Source organism: Lithobates pipiens, unplaced genomic scaffold (genome assembly GCF_037356315.1).
Source record: "Lithobates pipiens isolate NorthernLeopardFrog02 unplaced genomic scaffold, aLitPip1_a1.2 Scaffold_13, whole genome shotgun sequence".
Taxonomy (NCBI): domain Eukaryota; kingdom Metazoa; phylum Chordata; class Amphibia; order Anura; family Ranidae; genus Lithobates; species Lithobates pipiens.
Genome location: NW_027507718.1, coordinates 217,827,167 through 217,848,846, shown reverse-complemented (window position 1 = coordinate 217,848,846; position 21,680 = coordinate 217,827,167). Strand labels below are relative to the sequence as shown.

Here is a 21,680-nt window from a genome sequence, read left to right as displayed (position 1 = left end):
ACTGAGAAGCAGCAGCAGTGACGCGAACAGGGAACTTCTGTGTTGACTTGCTGCATTATCAGCAGTATGATAGCACATAGTGGTGTGGCTCCTGTACAGTGCCGACTTACTGCAGTGCAGCAAAATCTAGTAATACTGCATATTTGGGATCTGCTGAATAAGAATTGATGGTAATCACGCCCACACAGCATTTGTTTCCTTGTAACATTGCCAGTAACTCTACTGTGCTTATATATGCACACCATACAAATGCCGTCTAGCTTTTGGCAGGTGTATGGACACTTAGATGTGTTTAGCAGATACAGGATTAGGTTTGCATTTTCTTCCTGCTGTTGTGTTAAAATTATCCACAGCAAACAATCAGATCTTATCGTTTGTCATGTTTTGAGCAATTTGAACAATGTCTATTGAATTACACACGCTGCTCATTTCTGCACTTTCCATGTAGTTTGGCTTCATGTAAACGGGAACTTTTTACAACCTCTCTTGAACGATTTAACTTGACAGATCGTAACCCACGTTTAAAATGTCTGTTTTGCCGCATTTGCGTTTAGAAGCGTTCAAAAAAATAATAATTTTGTCAAAAATGAAAAACATGGTTAAACGCAAGTTACCCTATTTAGCTGCGTTTAGAAGCGTTTGAAATAAACTCAGCTTCTGAACCAATTTTTTTTTGCTTTCCAAAAAAGGCCTCTAAACTCAGCTGCCTAGAAACGACTATAAACGACCCTGTGTACATGCACTGATAAGATAACATAGAGGAGAGTTCAGGAGCAACTGAAAAAAATGCCCAACTGCTCCTAATGAGCCAATAAATGTGACATAGCAAACTTTTCTCTTAAATTCCGTCATACAGGAAATTGTTGGTTAAGAAGACTAACCTAATCTCTTTTTTCTCCTATGATATTAAACCACAAGGCACTATAGATTGTGGCTCATGACAAAGTTAAAGTCGTATTAAACTCTTAGTGTTTTTTTAGTTTTTAAATAATTGTTAAGGTTAAAAGAGAAGATCAACATTTTTTTTTTCCTAGTGGTTGCAGCATCGGTCCGATCCTGCATATGTCCCCCGCCGTCTCTAAGACTGAGAACTGAGCGATCAAAGACCGCTGAATGCTTAGTTCACAGAGCTCCATGAGCAGAGAGTTGGTGACTATCAGTCACCAGCTCTCTGCTCTGCCCCCTGCTTTCGCTGGAGCGCTGAGATCTGGAGAGGACGGCAGCAGCTGGCTCAGACACTCAGAGCCTGATCTAGGTGCCAGTCCAGGGTTGTGGGAGGATCCTGACCATATTGTCACGATCTTGCCCCAGTCTGGACCGGCTCTGTGACCTCAACTGACAGTGGGCTTCTGCTGAAAACGGGTCACAGGAGTGCAGAACGGACTGCACTTCAATGATCCACAGGAGAAGTACCACCAAATGAGCTTTGGCTGTACTTCTCTTTTAAAATATTTATTTTTTTGGTAAATAACAAACATGTTATACTTACTTTGCGCAATGACGGCCCCAAATTTCCTCTTCTGGGGTCCGCTGCTGACGATCTTGGCCCCTCCTCTTCTTGAAGCGCTCATATAGCAAGCTGCTTGCTATGAGAGCACTCATGCTGGCTTGATCCCAAACCGGGTTGTGCATGTCTATAGACACACACAGCGGGGCTTGGCCCCACCCTCTGCTCCCTCTTCACAAGCTTTGAGTGATAGCCGGGTCTTCTGTGAGAAGAGAAAGAGAATGGGAAACAGCTGCTGCAGATGGGCACAATGCTAGATAAAGATTGGACTCGGATCGGACTCGGACTTGGTAAGTGTTTAAGGTGGGGTTTTGAAATGTTCTTTTACCTTAATGCAGAGAATTCATTAAGGTAAACCTTAATAACCACTTAACTATTTCAGGACCACCCCACTTACATTTAAAGCGACAGGGAGGCCCGGGTGCGCAAAATCATGTACCTGTATGTGATTTTGTGTATACTGTTTAGGGAGCACGCATGCACTGCCGGAGCGCTGCTACCACTGTGATTGGACACAGCGGGAGCCAATGAGCGGGTCCAGCGGCCGCGATGGCCACCACGACCCACTGATCATTCAGAAGAGACAAAGAGCAGAGGTGTGCTGATGTGAGGGAGGGAAAGAGAGAGCTAAGCTGAATCACGATCTCTCTTTTTCTCCAGTGAATACACTCCCTCCACAGTTAGAAAGCACCTCCCAGGGAACACATTTTACCCCTTGATCACCCCCTGGTGTTAACCCCTTCCCTGCCAGTGTCATTTAGACATTGATCAGTGCATTTTTTTTTAGCACTGATCACTTGTATTGGTGTCACTGGTCCCCAAAAAGTGTCGCTTAGGGTCACTTAGGGCACATCACCGCCATTACCAGTAAAAATTAAAAAAATTAAAATAAAAGTCCATAAAGTCCTTTTGCGTAGTTTGTAGACGCTAAGTTTTGTGCAAACCAATCAATATACACTTATTGGAATTTTTTTACCAAAAATATGTAGCAGAATATATATTGGCCTAAATTGATGAAGAAATTTGTTTTTTACATTTTTTTTTTGGTTGTGTATTATAGCAGAAAGTAAGAAGATTTTTTTTTTCAAAATTGTCTGCCGTTTTTTTGTTTATGCAAAAAATTTAAACTACAAAGGTGATCAAATACCACCAAAAGAAAGCTCTATTTGTGAGGAAAAATGGACATACATTTTATTTGGGTATAGCGTCGCATGATCACGCAATTGTCAGTTAAAGCGACGCAGTGCCGTATTGCATAAAGTGGCCTGGTCAGGAAGTGGCTAAAACCTTCCGGGGCTGAAGTGGTTAAACACATTGAGCATAATAGATTAAACATTCCCCTGAAATTTGTTTGTTAAAATGATATCCCCAGCACATGTGGTTTAAAACTTTCAATGCCCCCCTCTTCTCTCTCATTGCTACTTCTGACGTTCTAGTCTTCACTGGAAAGCGTTAACAGTGGACAGTGCAGTCTCCATTCAGTCTGTTAGCTTGGAGAAGGGAGGAGGAGCAGGGGAGTGTCTTGACTATGTGCCTGTGTGTTTCTATTGATGGGCGCAGTGCAGGAAGACACAAGTCTAGTCCCTGTATGAAAGGGATGAAAGGGTGGTTTTATAGAATGCTGCAATTGAAAGGAGCCACCCTGAAACAGGAAACCTGGGACAGCAATCAGGGCACCTGCCTAATCAGGAACATGGACAGAGACTAAAAGATGAAGAAGCTGCATACTAAGAGATTAAATCAGCTGCTGAAAGTGCTTTAAAAACCCCTGAGAGTTTAATATCACGTTAATCGTTTCCCAACAAGCTGTTAATGACCACAGTGGCCTTGGAGCCAAAGATCGGCTGCTGGAGCAGGGCACCCCAAGACTATGTGCTAGTATCTTCAACACAACTTTCTTCTGTCGACAGACTGGATGTTTGGCTCGACTGGCGCTTAGCTGTCTGAATTATTTAGCAAAGTATAGAGAGAGAAGAAACACTGTTACTGGATAAGCCAGAACATGATTTTTTTCTATTCCCTCTGCCCAGCTGAATAACTAAAGCAGCTGAGCTTTGGACCACACAGATATCCACGCTGCTAACTGGAAACGACCTGATAAAATTCACTTTCAGTTGTAAGCAGATCCTTAGCTCTATCCAGTTGTACGTAGATTCCCCTATCCCAAGTTATAGGCAGATCCCTAGCATATCTGAAAGGAGCCAGAGTAAGTATTAAGATCCAAGGGCGAACCTTCAAAACAAAAAAATTGCATACAAATGGTAAGTGGTCCTTTTAGCCCTTTCTCAGACTTTTTAAAATGTTGTGCACACAGTAAAATACACATTTTTAGACTTGATGATTACTTAAAACCCCCAAAACATTATATATTTTCTAAAATCAGACACCTTGTGGAATCAAATCTATATTTTCAGTAAAAAAAATAAAATACATTTAAATAAATTTTAGTGCACATAAACAGAACATAACACCACATTTTTAACAAAATATAAAATATGAGGTTGAGCTGCGTAAAGAGATTCCAAAATATGTCAAGGCTCAAAAGCGTGCATCCTTGAAATGGTGAAAGACCATGGACCCCAAAATTGTCCATAGGTAACATTCTAAAAGCTCATTCGCTTAGAGCTTTTCTAAATGAAGGACCAGTTTATTGCCCTTCAGACTTTAGGGGGGCCTGACTGTGGCCAGCGGGAGTGAAAATTTTTCTTGCATCTGTGGGAGTAAACATCAGCACATTTGGTATTGGGGAGAGGAACAGTACCCCATCGTTGGTATCATTGGGAGGAATAGTGCCCCATCATTGGTATTATTGGGAGGAAAAGTGTCTCATCATTGGTATTATTGGGAGGAATAGTGTCCCATCATTGGTATGATTGGGAGGAATAGTGCCCCATCATTGAATGAATGAATAAATCAAATACTTGTATAGTGCACAATGCGAACTGAATCACCTCTAGCGTGGCGAGCTTTGATCATCTGCTAAAAGAGGAAGGTCTTGAGTTTTTTCCTAAAAGCCAGGTGATTTTCTTCCAGGCGGATGTTGATTGGTAGAGCATTCCAAAGCCGAGGCCCTTGGACAGCGAATCTCCAATCCCCCTTAGATTTATACTGGGCTTTGGGCACGAGGAGGAGGTTTTGGTATCATTGGGAGGAATAGTGCCCCATCATTGGTATTATTGGGAGGAAAAGTGTCTCATCATTGGTATCATTGGGAGGAATAGTGCCCCATTGTTGATGTCGGGTGGCAGAATAATGTCTCATATCAATAGATGGAATAGTGCTCCAAGGGCCAGATAAAGGCAAGCGAAGGGCCGTATCTGACCCCTAGGCCGCAGTTTGGAGACCACCGATTTAGATGTAAGCTCTAGAATTATTGCTCATAGCCCAGCATGTGCAGCGTTACCTAATATGTGTGGTGCAGTTGTTATTTTCATATGTGTCTGCACCTGAATGTGTGCGAACAGCTTTGAACCTAGAAGTTCTCAGCGTGCTTCTGGGTTCATTCTACCTGAGGACATCAGCAAATGATGTTGAGATGTAACTTTGGCATGGAGTACCATTTACATGTCATTAGTTGCCTTTGAATTCTTGATAGCTCTGTGCATTAATAGGCCTTGTATATATTCGCAGTGCCTGTTGATAGGTAAACACGGCTTTGATCCTTTAACATAAGTGGGTTGCGTTACATTTTTAAAGACGTGTGAATATTAGTATACTGTTGTGTATGTACATCTGAAAAGTGCTTTAGCAGGATATGTTTCTAAGCACCTAGGATAGCAGAGTAAATCTTTTTTATGTGTTTTAATGCAGTGTACTAAAAGCTATCAAAATCTCAGGAGGGCTGTAGGCCATACACAAGTCTTTAGAGTCGTAACATCCTGTGGGCCACCAGTTGTTAGTCCCAGATTATAAATCACAGCTAACTTTTGACAGTTATTGAAAAAGAAAATCAACATCCATAGTGACAATCAATAATAGAAACTATAAGACGTTTTCTCTTTTGATTACATCACTAACCTCAGTTATATCATTATATCTTAGAGCTACTTAGACCAGGAAGTGTTCATGTACGGTAACATGATCTGTGATTTTCAGCCATTTTTTTTTATTTCGTAGCGTCATAGGCATTCAGAAAATTCTAAGATCAATTGTTCTCCGGGAGGGGTGCTGTGAAATTTCGTAGCAGCTGGATGGCACAGATTCTGGATAGAGTTGCAATCAACAGAAGGCCTGTGAGAAAGCAAAGCACATTGAGAATTCAAACAAGGTCATAGGCTGCCTTGAACATGTCAGTGGAGCTTCAAAAATAATATTTCATTGGCTGGGAGTTTTTCAACTTTGTTAATCAGTGTCACGATTTTCCCTTAGATATTTATTTGTGGCAAAACCTGGAACTAAACATTGCCAGACACACATTATGTAACTGGTAAAGGGAGAAGAGCAAAAGTTCAAGCATTCTTAAACCTTCAACATCGCTTGTACCCTACAATGTCTTCTATTTAAGGTGTAGATTCGTTTTGATGGAGGCTTTCTACTTGAGTAGGGAAGATAAGCCAAGCCATAGAACCCCCTTGATCATTTCTCAGCAACTTTAAAACCATGCCAAGATGGTAGAGGCCTTTTACTGTTACCTGATTTCTAGAGAAACATAATCAGTGAGAGTCACGCTGGACCATTTATTAAATCAATTATATTAATTAATTTAATTAAAAACCTTTCAATTTATAAAATATGTTCTGTATACCAATGGCTTGTTGGGGGGTTCAGCTCTTGAGTCTTCCCTCCTAGGATGGGTCTGCAACTAAAAGCTAAAATGCAAATAGATATTACAAAAAATTGATTGAACTCAACTATATATTTGTTTAAAAAGCATATATATTAAAGATAATGATAGAGCCTGACTGTCTTTATACCCATTTTCTGTAATTACCTGCATACCAGGGCTGGAATTGCAAGAACACCCCTAGACACTAATATTGCCAACTGCACGATCCTCTTAGCCCTTGTACACACGGTCGGACATTCCGACGGAAAATGTCTGATCGGACCGTGTTGTCGGATAATCCAACCTTGTGTGGGCTTCATCTGACTTTTTCTGTCGGAATGTCCGACCAACAAAGTTTGAGAGCTGGATATAAAAACTTTCAGACAAAATGATCCGATCGGACTTTGTCTGATCGTTTGTAGAGAATTCCGATTGGACAAAGTGCCACGCATGCTCAGATCAAATTCCTAGACCAAAGCTATTGGCTACTAGCCTGAACGTAGTCCCGTCATAACTGAAAAACGTCACCACGTTATGAACAATCGGATTTTCCGACAACTTTGTCCGACCGTGTGTATGCAACACCAGTTTCGGACAAAATCCGATGGATTTTGTTGTCGGAATGTCCGACCGTGTGTACAAGGGCTTGGCCTTATTCTGGTGATGGATACTTTATTTGGTTGCACAATGTCTGTATAATCTCCTTTAGATGATGACCTAACCAAGCAACTCATTTTATTTATATAGTAATATTATAAAGCAGAACTCAGGATTTCAGGTTCCCTGGGTAGAGCTCAGTATCATGTTGGCTTTCCACTTTCTTCTGTCCTCCTCGTGTCCCTGCAGATTTTGTTCTCATCTAGGGTGGTTATGTTTGCAACAATATATTCCTGCATTCACTTTTAGAAAAATGTTCCAATACCGGTGGACAAAAATGAAAGCATATGGCCTAACAGGAAATAGCAATATACAAAATGCTAACACATGTCTATTGCATATCCTAATATATGACTGCTGAATATCATTCTGTAGTTTCTTATCTACTTTACAGGGAAATCTTAGCTTAATTATGTACATATGGATAGGAGAATTGTGCCCATTTACATCTATGCGTGCAAGTAGAGGTGCTTTTTTGTAGCGTTAGGCAGGTGCCTTGTCATGTATCATCATGTGTTCCTTTGTTGTGTTGGCTTATGATATTAATGGATGCGATGCAGGTTTCCAATGTGCTTTATAAATGAAGGCTTTGGAGTGGTCTAAGGCTTAGAGCACATGTGAGCGCCGCTCAAAGCTGGAGGATAACAGATGTCCCTACTAGTATTCAGAAAGTGGGAACAGGCATTAGGCACAAATTCAGAAGCGTGGACACCGACCTAATGCTTCAGATGTAAGTATGACTGTGTATTTCCTCAGCCAGCGCTCCCCCCGGCTCAGCACTGGCTGAGGCTATACATAGTCATATTATCTGAAGCACTGGGCGTCTTACCCCACATATTGTCCAAGGCTTGTTACTACCTGTTGCCAATGCATCAAAATGCATCTTCTTTGAGCCTCCCACAAACATACAGATTAAACTGGACATGTATTTTGAAAAACGCATAGCACTACAGCACAGATATGGGAACAAGCACTGTTTTAGTATGGGGAAGCTTGCCACATAAGCATGTTGTAATGCATGTATCAAAACGCAACAGTGTAACATAATATACGCCACAAGTAATAATGGCACAGAGCTACAGATTCAGTCATACCACCTTTTCTGCATGGCATGACAATATATCTTTCTTTGTAATAATTAGATGCATGGATATTTCCTTAGAAAAAAAGTGTTTGCCTAAGGTTAATACAGTACTCACTGTTATATATTGCTCAAACAAGACGGTGCCCCATCATGCCTCTGCTTTTGGGATGTGCAATGGGACCTTCTGACCTTCAGGGATAGTATGGCCATTGGAATGCCTACCAAATATAAAACTTTGCGATCTAAAATATGTTTATTTTACTTTCTTTATGGAAAGAGGCTATGTGGGTATGGCGATGATCTTCTTAAACTATGACTAATGATTTTTGCTTACAATTTTCTTATATAGCCTAAGGAAAATCTTGTATTTTGTTACATAGAGGTATGCTTTTCCAGCATGCAAAGTTACAATGAATACATTTTGCTGCATAACTTATTGCATCACATTCAATTAGTTTTGGCATAAAGACCCAATTTGCTTAATTATGCCACATGTACATATCCCGGAGTCATTAGTCCCAGATGGTCTTTCACAACATTTTGTGAAAGTCATCGGAGTGTCTTGCAGCCTCACAGTTTGTGGACATAAGAGACTGATTTGATTTCACTAGCAAGCGCGCCATTGTAGGGCAGTTTGTGTCCAGTATGTATGAGGCCTTTTTTTTTGTCTTCTTCCAAGGCATTTCAATCTGTTCATGACAGCATCATTTTCAGCACTGATTAAAGCCTTGTTTTAATAGGCTTAAACGTAAAGACAAGCATAATTGTAGAAAGCTACCATTACAAATCTAATAACTGTGCACTTTGAACAGTAGAAAGCTATAAAACATGATAATAAAACACATGTGTTGTTTGTGTTTTCCGTTTCTAGTTAACAGGGACAAAATTAGCTTTCGCCTGCGCCAACTTTTCTAAGATGTAGTTTGTAGTTGAGTTTCTCTTTTTATCGGAGGAATACAAGACATCTCTTTGGTCGGGATAGAAAAGATGTATTGGAGATTCCAGTAGATGTGTGGCAAAGATTGTACCCTATAACAGCCATACTGTAAGATGAATAAAAGAAAACTGGTTTATGGTCTTCTGCACAGGGTTGCTAGTAAATAGAATCTTAAAAAGTACTGGAAGGATACACTTATTCTCCACGACACACGATCGGACTTTCCGACAACAAAACCGCTGATGATGTTGGCTCCAACTTGTCTTGCATACACAAGGTCACACAAATGTTGGCCAACAATTACAAATGTAGTGACGTACAAGACGTACATGATATCTCCATTACGAATGCTAGTTATATCTCCAGCTCGTACTTGATTCTGAGCATGCGTGGAATTTTGCCGACAGACTTGTGTACACACAATCGGAAAGTCCGACAACAAACATTTGTTGGTGGAAAATTTGAGAACCTGCTAGCCAACATTTGTTGGCGGAAAGTCCGACAACAAATGTTCGATGGAGCATACACACGGTCGGACTTTCCGCCAACAAGCTCACATCCAACATTTGTTTGTACGGGGCATAAGACTCTATTCACACCTATGCGCACATTAACCGATTGCGGACCAGCCGCCACAGTTTTGTATACAAGCATTTCCCAATTCTGCCTAGTGACATTGTCACTGATCACCGCTCTCTGTAATCGGGAGCGGTGATTAGTGTTGTGTCACACACAGCCCCTCCCCCACAGTTATAATCACTCCCTAGGACACACTTAACCCTTGCAGCACCCCGCCCTGGTTAACCTCTTCACTGCCAGTCAAATTTACATAGTAATCAGGGCATTTTTAATCGCACTGATCGCTTTATAAAAGTGAATGGTCCCAAAATGGCACCAAAAGTGTCCGATGTGTCCGCCATAATGTCGCAGTCACGATAAAATTCGCTGATCACCACCATTACTAGTAAAAAAATAAATATTAATAAAAATGGCATAAAACTATCACTTATATTGTAGACGCTATAACTTTTGCGCAAACCAATCAATAAACGCTTATTCCCCAAAATGGCAAAAAGCAGTACAGAAACGACTTTTTCAAATTTGTGTGGTGCCGCACATGCAGCATTGCATCGATTAGGATGGTGCCATTGCTGGCAATTGCCACCGATTTGACATGTCAAGTCGCATGTCAAAACACAACAATGGGAACCAGGGCTAAAGCTGGATTGCAGGTATGATCTTTATTGATACTTATATCGTTGCAGCTTACCTCAATAGTAAATCAACCCCATTGTCACAGCCCTGCAGTAAACCAGAAGGGTCATTGCTGCTTTTACTTTAAGTAGTTATTGAGTATTGGCAATCAATATGTAAATGGTATAATACTGTAGTAGTTAAAGAATGAATACATTTCAGGGTATGGGTGTTATAATTTTATGTTAAAATACTAGTAACTCAAAGTGATTGTAACGGTTCAATTATTTTTGTATTCAAATATAAATAATACTTACGTGCTTTGTGCAATGGTTTTGCATAGAACAGCTCTGATCCTCCTCTTATCGGATTCCCCACCAGCGCTTATAGTCCCTCCCCGCTGAGTGAGTGCCCCCATAATAAGCCTCTTACTATTGGGGCACTTGTGTGGGCTCACTCCCTAGCTGGCTTCTTTGTTTCCATAGACACACACAGTGTGGGTCAATCCTTGCCCCCAATGGCTCCTGCTGCTATCTCTGAGCCCATGAGGAGAGGGCAAGTTAGTCAGTCACGATCTGTCTCCTCTCCCCTGAGAGAACCGGGATTTGTTTGTTGTAAAGGAGCGACATAAAGCTATGCCGATTTGCCCAGCCGAGCCAACCTGCCGCAGTATAACTGTGGGGGCTGGTCGGCTAGTGGTTAAATATTACCTATCAAAAACATAATAAAAGTACTGTATTCTTTGGCTCACGCTATGGAACAACACTGCCACTTTGTGGACAAGTTAATGGTGTCTAAACACTGTCCAATAATGCAATAAATGGGACACACAATAAAGTTGTACGATTTTGCCGTGACTTGAAGCAATGCCTGTGTAATCTTGAGGTCTATGGATCTCAAGTCGCATCAAAGTCAGACCAAAGTAGTGCAGGAACTACTTTGAATTCGCACAGATGAACGGTGCTCATTGGAAATCATAGGGTATGACTTTACAGTCCCAAGTCGCAGGACAGATCGCATAAGTGTGAAAGGGGCCTTATGTTGACCACAGTCAATAAATATACATTTAACCCAACGATTCCATAAATTACAAAAACAAAGAGATTTCAAAGCAGGAGTGTGAACTTTGACAATATCAATGGGTCATAAACGTCACAGTTTGCAAATGGAAACCTGCAGATGGCAAAAAGTCATTAACTATTGAATGAAAATGGAGTGTGAAGCACTTTTTGAGGTGATGACATAAAAGTACATAAATGTTACAGACGTAATATTGGTCATTCATGCTTCCCTTGAATAGATAAACAGTGTTTTAGTTGCCTTGGATGTAAATGTGTCAGAGCGAATATTTATCAACATGTTTCTAGCATTTGATGATATACTATGATCTTGACCAACCAACTGTAGTGTAAAAATAAATATCTTTGTGAAATACACTCTTTTCATTCCTGTTTTAAAAGAATTTTTCAGATCCAAGTAGTAGAGAAACTATTGTATTTATATGTGTGAATATTGTGAATGGTACAGGTGTTGATCTGGAAATAGGTTGCCATTATATTAACTCATTGTGGATCTTGTAGCTTACCAAAAGAAGCCAGAGGTCTCCGTATGGTTTATTGAAGGTGGCCTTCACATGGAATCCCACCCCCTATGTTTTTATGTTTTAGACAGTGGGCAAGAATAAGAAAATGTATCCAGTTGTTGCATTTTGTGTCCTTGTTGCTTCTTGGTCAAGAAGTTACGGGAAGTCTCTCTAGTGAGGGCATAGAGTGCCATGAAGGAATGGAAGCTTTGTCAGGTCCTTTTTGTTGTTGTCTGTCTCCATTAGGAAGTGTTTCTTACTCCCCATTGTGTCACCAGGGCATGGAAAGAGAAGATATCTCTCCAATAGGGACAAGCTATAAAAAAAAAAAAACCTTACTCATTTTGTTGCCTTGGATGTAAAATCTTAGCCCTTGTACATACGGTCGAATATTCCGACGGAAAATGTCCGATCAGACTGTGTTGTCGGATAATCCGACCGTGTGTGGGCTCCATCGGACTGTTTCCGTCGGAATATCCGACCGACAAAGTTTTAGAGCTGGGCTATAAAATTTTCTGACAACATGATCTGATCGGACTTTGTCCGATCGTTTGTAGAGAATTCCGATCGGACAAAGTGCTACGCATGCTCAGATCAAATTCCTAGACCAAAGCTATTGGCTACTAGCCTGAACGTAGTCCCGTTGTAACGAAATAACGTCATCACATTACGAACGATCAGATTTTCTGACAACTTTGTCTGACCGTGTATGCAACACCAGTTTCGGACAAAATCCGATGGGTTTTGTTTTCAGAATGTCCAACTGTGTGTACAAGGGCTTAGGAGGATGAAAGTAGCATTAATATTTGAGATCAATTGGTTCTCAGATCATTTGTTAGAGTTAGTAAAAGCTATGTACTAATAGCATTAGTATTTTATACATCTGTGTGTAAATGACTGTATGGTTTGGTACTCAAAGTTGCACATTCTTTCAGAAATACCAGTTATACCATCAACAATGGGACATTTAGAGAAATAGGTCAAATAATACAGTCCATTTTATTTTACATCTGATGAAGTTACTGGCTTGTAAACCACAACAGAGTATTTATTGGTATTGTTAGAGATGTTAAAGGTCCTTCTGAGCAACCATATAGCTGTTTATAGTTAAAATTAGTCATCTGGTTCCTAGCACATTTGAAACGTGTTTTGTTGTTCCAGGAATATGAATAAAGATGGATCCATCCATGCCTATTCAGGCTTTGGGCCTTTAAATAAAAAGCACTACCTTAAATTTGTCTTCCTAGCGTACATTCTCTTTGCAAAAGTAGCACATCAAAAGAATAAGTAGCTGAGCTTTTGTAATATATCATCTACGGCTCCATTTAATACAAGCAAAAAATCAATACCTCTAAATGCTTACCCTTTTATCTAGGGCGAGCATCCAGGAAGATCATTTTAATTGATTTAGTACACGGAACTTAATAAAGAAAACACACAAGCAGCCAATAACCCATTAATTCTTTATTTACTATCTAAGCTAGTAATAGAACATACAATATGTCTAAACTTTTTGTTTTTGATAAAAAGACATTAAAATATGTGGTGTCTGAGATTATATCACAGGAAGTTTCCAAAGAAATGTGTGAAATTATTGTATATAGTGTAGTATATTATAGTATACAATGCTAATGTGGCTTATTTTTTTAATAAATATGAGGGCGAGAACTGACCAACGAAAAAAATAAACCAAGGTTTAGAATAGTGGTCAGACTAAATAGTATACAACCCAGACACAAAAATGAAATATAGTGTGGTTTGCAAGTTTTTATTGGTGGTGAATGCATTCGTTTTACTTTTTCATGTTTTTTTTTCCAAGTCCAGATTTTTGTTCCTCTTGCTGGAAATCCAGTGTATCTGTAACTTTCTGTGCCCTGAATGTAAAGAGGAAAAGATCGGCGCTACTCCAGACCTGGTGAAAAAAACTAAAGCGTGGCCCAACCTACATGTCTCCACCAAACCACGTGGAGACATGGTGGAAACATGTAGTAGGCTGAGGCTGCTCTTTTTGGATTATTTGCCTGGGCTGGTCAGGAGTAGAGGTGATCCTTTCCTCTTCACATTTACAAACCCCCTGGATTGGTATTAGGACAAGCCTGCACCCCATGTTCTGGGATATGCTCTTGCCTCCACTATTCTTGCTAAGCGTAAATTTCTATCAACAATCAACAAATAAGCTGTCCTATATTAATATATTTGCAAAGTCATTTTAGGATTCCGTAATGATCCAAAATTCACTTGGCTGTCTAAATTTGTAAAAGGCACTTGAATGGAAGATAAGCCCCCTATGGGAAGCATTGCTGCTGATTATTTTTTATGTATTTTCATTTTGTTAGACTGCTCAAAGAAAATATGCTTGTTTTATCACACAGCAATGATGTGCTGAAATCCCTAGCAGCCTGACTATCGGAGTTGAACAAATCATAGTTCGGTGATGACTTTGTGTGCCAAGGGTTATTGCATCCCATAGCCTACTGTTTATTTAGGACACCTAGCTCAGCCTTGTAAGAATTCAGTACGCCAGTCAAGTCACTTGGTTGAGATATAAATACGCATATTGTACTTTTAACTATGTATGGTTTATTACCCATTCAATATTTCTTACAAATATTTCTGCTGCTGCAGGCTGTCGTTGTGTGCTTTGACAGCATTTCTTGATACTGGATTTCTGAAAATAAGCATTTTCAGTTAATGTAAAACTCAGAAATACTTTAACATTAATACAGGATTCATCTGTATTGGTTGTATTTGCATGTGCATTGGACAACATATATGCATATATATCTATAGAAATATCTATATATGTATTAATATATATATATATATATATATATCAATATATGCCAATATATCAATATATCAATATATATATATATATATATATATCAATATATATATATATACATATATATATATATATATATATATATATATATATATATATATATATATATATATATATATATATATATATATATATATTGATATATATATTGATATATCTATATACAGATATAGATAGATAGATGGATATGCATATATGTTGTCCAATGCACATTCATGTGTATATATATCATCTATATCATCTATATATCTACTGTCTATCTATCTATCTATATATATATATATATATATATATATATATATATATATATTAAAGGCAAATATGCATCTATGATTCCCACAACTGCATTAGCATCTATCAAATATTAATGCAGTTAGTGTTATTTTTATGTCTTTATTTATTAACATAATGATGCTTAATTAAGCATGCATCGTTAAAGGTAATGGGGGTTATTTACTAAAACTGGAGAGTGCAAAATCTGGTGCAGCTCTGCATAGAAACCAGGTTCAGCTTGCAGGTTTTTATTTTATTAAGCCAAAGTTCAATTGAACAAGTTGAAGTTAGAATCTGGTTGGCCATCATGCACAGCTGCACCACATTCTGAGTGCACCAATTTGGGTATATTTGTGTGCATATTTATAATGTGCAAAAGGGTGAAAAAATGTTTTGTTACATTTAAAGCAAATAAGGCACTTGATTAAGTTATATTTTCATATGCACCCAGGAAGTTAAATGATAGACTTATTTTATGTGCTTATTTTTTATACTATTTATTGGAAAAAGGCCTGTTTACAGAGCGCAATAGCTCATGCTAAAATTTATACACAAATGTGAATGAGTCACAGGATTGACTCACTTCCCCTTCCTATGCTGCACTTTCTGAATGGTCCTGCTGTCTTTTGGGACCTGTATATTTGCCAGAAGGCAGCAGGGGAAGAAGGAGGGGTTGAAATACCTTGTAGAGCGCCACAGCGATCTTACCTGGAAATGGCAGTGGATACCTGTCAAAACCAGGTACTCGCTCCCCCCAAAAAGTGGCAAATGTTGCAGTGAGGGTGGGGGTGGGGGGGGGGGTTAGTACAAACAAGTGGAGCTTCCCCTTTTGGGTGAAGCTCCATTTTAAGAGGGGAAAGTTCTAATCTAAAGACCTGTGTGAACTGGTGTTGTTTTGCTTAGGACAGGTTTTGCATTACCATACAGTACATATCTATGGGAAAGCAAAATCTGCTTGCAGCAGGTCAGAAGTAGGTCAACTGCAGGTCTAATGCACCTGTCAATGATTTGTGAATGATATATCAGGTCTTCTCAAATATATCTGAAATGGATGGCCTCAACACGAGGCAAAGCAGGTCGACATAGGCCCATAGGAACTAAGGCCCTGCCTCTTTCAAAATGGCCAACGTCACTCAGAGACAGTGCAGAATAGTACATTATTTTAAAGGAAGTTTTATTATTTTACATGGTTATAAGAAAATTGTACAACACATGTTGATAAAGAAGACATAACATTTCAAGTGGTTGTAAACCTTTCCATATACCTAGTGAAGTGACTGGTCTCACGTGATACACATTCTCCTACATAAGGTGTACTTGTTTATCTGCAGTCTTTTTTTTCTCTATAACTGTTCAAAGCCCAGCTTGTCTGAGTTGTGAAAAAAAGGGGGCGGAGAACTAAAGTTGCACTTTGCAGTGCTCAGTGAAGAGAGCTCTGAGAGCTGATTGGATGGAAAGGACCCCCCTTCACACAGCACACATGAACAGATCTGAGGCTGGATCTCCCTTCCCTGTCACCATTTTTCTCTTGGTGTCAGGAAAACTTATCAGAAATGACAAGCTCCTGCTTGACACAGAAATTATACAATAGATAGATGTGCCTTGTTCATATTTCATGTCTGAGGTTTACAACCACTTTAACTCATGTCCACTTAATGCTGTAGTTCTATACAATAAGGCATTAAACGATCACATATATCATCACAAATCTATCATCAAGGTTTATCATCTAAAATTCAGGCACCAGTTAGACTTCCACTCCTATATATTCATAAGTAGTTTAACAAGTTAGTAAAGTGATAGCATGGATTGCAATTGCAGCTACGGAGAGAGGAGGTTTATTTTATTTTATGGCACATCTTCAAGCCTCATATGTATTTTTTTACAGGTACTTAAATAGCGCCATCAATTTATGCAATGCTTTACTTATATATCGTACATTCACATCAGTCCCGCCCTCAAGAAGCCTACAATGTAAGGTCCCTAACTCACATTCATACATATACTAGAGCCAATTTAGACAGAAGCCAATTAACCTACCAGCATGTCTTTGGAGTGTGGGAGGAAACCCATGCAGACACAGGGATAATATGCAAACTGAAGGCAGGTAGTGCCATGGTTGGGATTTAAACCGGCAAACCTAGCGCTGCTAGGTGGAAGTGCTAACTACTTAGACAATGTCCTGCCCGTATGCCAGGCTAGGAGAGTCAAGTGATTTGTATTGAATTGTTATCTCATACCTCCCAACTTTCTGAGATGAGGGGCACCTATTAGCAAAAGTGTGTAGGCATATGGCACACCCCCTGCCGCGTCCCCTTAAAGTAGAATTATATAAAAAAATATTGGTTAAACCCACAAGAGTTTTTTTCCCACTTCTATTCCTTTATATTGACCTTTGGAATTTACAAATGCCGTAATTTAGAAATTGGTTGAACGTTTTAGAACTGGGAAACACTTATTAGAAAGATAAAAAGTGCATTTTATATACAACTATATAGATCAGATCAAAATGAGGGACAAATGAGAAAGAAACAAGGACAGACGGACTTTGTTCAAAATCAGGGGCAGTCCCTCGAAATCAGGGACAATTGGGAGCTATTCTATAGCCTTTTTGCCATAAAAAAGTAATAGTCGTAGTAAGAGTTATGTGCAACTAGGTTAGTAGTAGAGGAAAGATCAGCTGCAGGGAGCCTTCCAGAAATACTGTTGACTAGTCATTTGGCCTCTGATTGCAAAGCTTCCGCAGTACAGGTCCTCATTAACGTAGTTTGCAAGTTTATTGATGATTTTCGGCTTGACTGAAATTTTACATTGGGTTTGTTTCTGTTGCATGCTTTTTCTCTGTTAGTTGTCACGTAGGATTTTCAGTGCCTGCAGCACAGCATTGAAACAAGTCCTGCTTTGCTTTCAACTTTTGTGTCATGAAATAGTACATAATCAAAAGAAAGAGACAGCTGCTTCACCTTTTTTTTTTTTTTTTTTTTTACAAGAGACTTCAAGATTAAAAGCTCGTTGAGTTTAGGTTTCACACTTTGTGAGTGTCATACATGCTGAATTTATGTGTTATATAGCATGCCTTTTAGGTCTATGCACTTAGCATTTGAACTGGGAAAGCAGGAATCAGGCATGCCTTATATTCTTTGATGTACAGTTTGACAGCTAAACTTGACCTTTTATCACTTGATCAAATCTGCTTTCCGCTGATGTGCACTGATGTTAGATATATAACTCCTAACTCCTTAAAGCTACATAAATAAATGCCTTTGCCAAGTTTGTTCCCCTGCTGAGAAATTTTTCAGAACTTCCAGAATGATATTATTGCATAGATGCTGAATGTATACGGTAATACCTCGGACTGCGAATAAAGCAGTTTACAAGCGTTTCGCAATATGAGCTGATATTTATTAAAAATACTGACTCGGCTTGTGAGCGTTGTCGTGCAAGACGAGCAGGATTCAAGCCAATGGGGTGTGCAATACCGCATTTTTCCAGAGGTGCGGGGGAAACACTCCGTTCCCGAATGTCTCCAAGCCAATACCGCATTTGGCCAGAGGTGCGGGGGAAACACTCCGGTCCCGAATGTCTCCGAGCCAATACCGCATTTGGCCATAGGTTTGGGGGAAACACTCCATTCCCAAATGTCTCCGAGCGGTTCCCTAGTGTTTCCGGAACACCCCTCCCCCCGTAGCCACATGCGGTACTGCATACAGTAGCAGTCACTGTGGAACAAATGATCTGAGTTTCCATTGACTCCTATGGGAAACTTGCTTTAATTTACGAGTGCTTTGGATTAAAAGCATTCTTCTGGAATGAATTATGCTCGTAATCCAAGGTACCACTGTACTTTATTTATTACTTCACAGGAAATGGTATGATTATGTAGAAAGTCAAGTAGCAATGCATTTATTATGTATCTGAATGTGTATTTGTGAAAACAGGGTGAGCTGATGCACAAAAATTGGATTATCCCCTATGTCTCGTTTTCTGCACATTGCGGTTATATAGATTACAATCACTGTAGTGATTTGTGGTTAGCCCATACCCTAAATGAACTGTAATTAGGAGCAGTGACAGTACAAGCATAGTTTAGGTGGGAGTCTTGTCCTTAGGCTATCAGAACTGGATGAAGACCGCAAAACATCTTTGCACATTATTAGCTTAGGATGGCTTATGGCGACATTGCTAAAAGCATGACTGATGATATCTATATGACGTTGGAACATCTAGTGATGTTACTTGCATCTTTACAGTAGAATTCCAGGTATGGATATTTTTACATAGTTACATTGGTCCAGCTTGGACCAATATAATTAGTGTATGCATATACCATACCTGTGGAATCCTTCTTGAAGCTGGAAAATCAGTTTCGAAGCACAAAGTTCCAAGCGTGCTCGCAATCGAGCACTGGCTATTGAACTTTTGAATTTTCTTGGCTCGTAGTACATCACCACGTTCTTGATGTTTGGAATTTCCGACAACATTGTGTGACCGTGTGTATGCAAGACAAGTTTGAGCCAACATCCGTCAGAAAAATCCCACAGATTTTGTTGTCAGAATGTGCGATCATGTGTACGCTGCATTACTCTATATGCCCATGGGGCAGCTAGGATGGGGGTTAAACATCCTTATACATGATAACTTTAAGAAAAATCTACTTTTTTCAAGTTTTGGACAGAGTGCAAAGCTTGGCAGGTTTCTGTTGCTGTCTGTGACCCCGTTAAGCAGATTCACCCTATTTGTCCTACCTACCATTGTCATTGAAAGTGAAAGTAAAAGAAAATCCCCAAAAAATAATAAAGGGGAAATCTTCCAATGGGGATACTAGTTCTGGTGACCTGGGGGTCCCCAAGGAATTCCCTTAATTTACAGGGATTTCCTCTCACTTCCAGTTTGGCGATGGTACAAAAAGTGAAGGGAAATCTCTGCAAAGGGACACAGATGTTAAAAAAAAAGTGGCAGGGGTTATAACCCTCCCTTGTTCTATCTACCTTGTAAACTACAGTTTTGTTTGTAGTTTTAGGTTAATATTTTTTATTAAGTAGTAACAAAGCAAAGCCTCTCTTTTTGTGGTTCCTCATGCTGGCTGACACAGCTTCTGTTCCTGATTTGACATGCATGTGAGTGTCCGTGCGTGTCCCTGAACACAGACAATGTGAGTTTGGGAAATTGGGGAATGCATAGGCCACCCGCATGGATGTCATATTGGGAGCAACAGTTGTGTTCGTGCAGCCACTTTGTCTAAACTCATATGGATTCACCTGTGGATCCTGTGCAGGCAAACAAGACCCTGCACGTCGAATAAGGCCTTAGACTTTACTGGGGAAAAAACAGCTCCCATGATGTAAAACAAACGTAATATTTAGAGCTATGTACTTTGTGCTGGTCAGTCAGCATGATATAGTGAAAGATTGAGCACAGCCTGAAGTGTGAGTGTATGGAGGACCCCCGCTACAAGAGAAAGAGGTAACAATGTTAACCTGTGTTCAGTAATTACAACAGCTCTTGTTAGAAAACAGTTTAATTAGTTTAGTTAAACCCAAGTTACTTTCTAAAAATACATATTGCAAAACAGTGATTTAACAGTTGTGTCATCTGTAATTATAAATAGTAGTATTATAATTATAGAATAGTAGTGTTTGATGTGCTATTCTTCTCTCATACTTCCCATGGCTCACCAATGACCAAAGTTAAATATTAGGACATACTAGCTGATGCTTGAAAATAACAAATAATTGGCTTTGGCTATCTTTTAGTTGCCATAAATATGTAAACTGTTCTGAGTGACATAAGTGACCAACCTAGTTAAAGTCTCTTTTGTATTAATATATATATATATTTTTTATGTTTTGAATTATGGTAAAATTCCAGCAGCTTTTGTACATACAGAAGTTAATAGTGACACCAGAGGTCTTCCTACAGACACCCTTTGATTTGGCAAATTGTCCTTTCAGCACAAAATGCGGGTTCCCGTCTTGTCCTTGGGATAGATCTTCCCATTGAGTAAGTGTGTTCTGCTTGAGAAGGAGATGGGTTACTTGTACAGAAATCCTAATTTGGAATTATGCCTCGTGACTTAATGCATTTTATAGTATACCATTGTCACAGTACCCGATTCTGTTTAAACTAATAGTGCTCATATAATTGCAGTCTGGAACACATCCTAAAAATGATGAAGAAAGGATTAGGGCCTCTTGCATATGGACATAATAATTTACTGATATTTATGTGCGGGATCCTGCTGGCAGACAAATCCTGTGTAAAAAACACAAGTTATAGGCAAAAGTAACTGCTCTCCTGTGACCCACAAGAGAAGTATGACCAAAAAGTTTTTGTCATACTACTCTTTTAAATATGGTTATGATTTGGATTTAAGAAATCTTGTTTCATTCTTATGCCGTGTACACACAGTCGGACATTCCGACGACAAAATACGTCAGGTTTTTTCTGACGGATTTTGCCCCAAACGTGTCTTGCATACACACGATTGCACAAAGTTGTCGGAAGATCCGATCGTTCAGAACAAGGTGACGTACAACATGTATGTCGTAAACGGGCCAGTAGCCAATAGCTTTTGTCTCATAGTTTTATTTCTTAGCATGCGTGGCACTTTGTGCGTCAGATTTGTGTACACACGATCGAAATTTAAATTATTGTTTTTGTGGGAAAATTTTTGATCCGGCTCTCAAACTTTGTGTGTCGGAAATTCCGATGGAAAAAGTCAGATGTCGACCCACACACGATCGGATTTTCCGACAACACAGTCCGATTATACATTTTCCATCATAAAGTCCGATGTACACTAGTAGAAGCATCTTGAATTGTTTGCTATCTATAAG

The 21,680-nt window shown here is 39.4% G+C and overlaps 1 protein-coding gene and 1 long non-coding RNA gene across 9 annotated transcripts in view; one reads left to right on the top strand and one right to left on the bottom strand.

The window, feature by feature from the left end:
• The window catches only part of NRG1 (neuregulin 1), an 872,712-nt gene that overhangs the window by 723,535 nt on the left and 127,497 nt on the right, over positions 1-21,680 (top strand). The gene's annotated exons all lie outside the window — the stretch shown is intronic.
• On the bottom strand, positions 3,896-10,800 carry LOC143974632 (uncharacterized). The gene is made up of 2 exons (XR_013272258.1): positions 10,462-10,800; positions 3,896-5,737 (listed from the first exon to the last, which is right to left on the bottom strand). It is a non-coding gene; the product is annotated as an uncharacterized LOC143974632 (long non-coding RNA).